This window comes from Myotis lucifugus, unplaced genomic scaffold (assembly GCF_000147115.1).
Source record: "Myotis lucifugus unplaced genomic scaffold, Myoluc2.0 scaffold_194, whole genome shotgun sequence".
NCBI lineage: Eukaryota > Metazoa > Chordata > Mammalia > Chiroptera > Vespertilionidae > Myotis > Myotis lucifugus.
In genome coordinates this window covers 2,494,481-2,496,568 of record NW_005871242.1, presented here as the reverse complement: position 1 = coordinate 2,496,568, position 2,088 = coordinate 2,494,481, and the positions used below count along the sequence as shown (strand labels likewise).

The window sequence follows — 2,088 nt, the reverse complement described above, 5'->3', positions numbered from 1 at the left end:
GAGAGAGAGGAAATATGCAGAGAGAGAGGAAATATGCAAATTAGGCCAGGACACTCTAACAGGTCATGACCGGACTGGGGACTGCCTCCCTTAGTAGTCCTGCAGGGTCAATCTCAAGAGGACAGGACAGGCACCAATGGACCAGCGCTGCCGGCACGATTCCAACAGTGCTGCCGGCCTCCTGGAATGCGGTCTCAGGCACTGAGGCTGCTTCCCACCCTTTGGACTGGCTCCCTTAGTAGTCCTGCAGGTTGAATCTGAAGAGGACAGGCCAGGCATCAACGGACCAGCGCTGCCGGCACTTGAATGTGAGCAGACAGAAGGAAAAAAGACCTCCAAGGTGGGTTTGCATTTAAAACCAAGTGGGGTGGTCCGGAGCTGAGCGGCACTGCCAACCACGGCAGTCTCGGTGTCAGTGGCGTGGCTGCAGCTCAGAGTGTGGGGAGTGAGGGCCATGCAAGCCGGAGGCTTTGGCTGCAAATGGTCAGCTAATTTCAGCTCCGAGGCGGTGCGATCAGGGAAGCCGGTGAAACCTTCACAAAAAAAGAGAAGGCTGAAGAGGAACGATATTTCCAAGAGCGGACTAAAGAACAGCTGGCAGCCTTGAAGAAACAACATGAAGAAGAGATCACTCATCATAAAATGGAGAGTGAGTGTCTGCAGAAAGAAATTGAGCAGCACAAGCAGAACATCAAGAAACTGAAAGATCATGATACTGCGGCGGTGTCAGGGTGAGGGGCAGCCATATTTGCCGGTGTGGACCAAGCCATCAACAACAAAAAGTGCACGGATGCCAGGCCCGCCTCGCTGCCTCCGGGCCTCACCACTGCCGCCGCCTCGTGGGCCGGGCCCGCTGTGCCCCGCCATCTGGGGGGCATGTCTTACAAACCAAACTTGACCACGCACATGCCCGCTGCCTCCCTCAATGCTGCTGGGAGTGTCCACCTGCCTTCCACCAACATGGCGACGTCCTCCCAGTACTGCCAGCTGCTGAGTGACTACAGACCACCATCTCTAGGCTACCCTCAGGGAACAGGGAACAGCCAAGTGCCCCAGAGCAAATATGCTGAGCTGCTGGCCATCATCAAAGAGCTGGGGAAGGAGATCCGACCCACGTACGCGGGCAGCAAGAGCGTGATGGAGAGACTGAAACGAGGCCTCATCCACATGAGAGGGCTGGTTCGGGAGTGCTTGGCTGAGACAGAGCAGAATGCCAGGTCCTAGCCTCCAAGTCAGCGCGAAAGGCTTTCCATCTTCTTTCAAGAAGTGACAGCTCATTGCCAACCCCCCACCTTCAGATGAAACTTGGTTTCAAAATGGTAACAGCTTGGTTTCTCCTCCTCGTGCCCCTCCCGTGGTTCATCAGGCTCCGAACCTCCCGTCTCTGAGATGGAGAAGAGATTTTTGCAGTTATTAGGTTTACATGTTAGTTAGGAACTACCCAGGGTGTTTTGTGTGTTTTTTTAAAGCATTGATTTACATGATGCACGTCAGTTACCTATCACAGCAAACCATAGTTGGCCTCCCAGATACCGGTGTTTCTCTTCTGGATACATTTCTGTTACTCACATGGTTCTTTTTTTTTTTAAATATATTTTATTGATTTTCCAAAGAGAGGAAGGGAGAGAGATAGAGAGTTAGAAACATCGATGAGAGAGAAACATCGACCAGCTGCCTCCTGCACATCCCCCACTGGGAATGTGGCCGCAACCCAGGTACATGCCCTTGACCGGAATCGAACCTGGGACCTTTCAGTCCGCAGGCCGACGCTCTATCCACTGAGCCAAACCGGCTTCGGCCTCACATGGTTCTTTATGTTTCTCTTCTGAGCTGATCCAACTCTGAGGGTTTGTTTCAGCGAGTCCTGAGGCAGTGCTTTAGTAGCCAGTGCCCATTCTCCACACAGAATAAATTCTGCTCAATGTAACTTTTTTTTTTTTTTGCTTAAGCATTTGCATGACTATTAGTACTTTGAAGTCAATCTTTAAAATGCACAAGTTATAAATAGAGAAGAAAGAGCAACTTATAGGACCTCGCCTGACAAGGACCCCTGAAATTCCCCCTAAGGATGTATGTAGATTTCAGTTC

The 2,088-nt window shown here is 51.4% G+C and overlaps 1 pseudogene; it reads left to right on the top strand.

The window, feature by feature from the left end:
• Nucleotides 1–876: 876 nt before the first annotated feature.
• Nucleotides 877–1,224, top strand: LOC102422209 (annotated as a pseudogene).
• The last annotated feature ends 864 nt before the right edge of the window (nucleotides 1,225–2,088 follow it).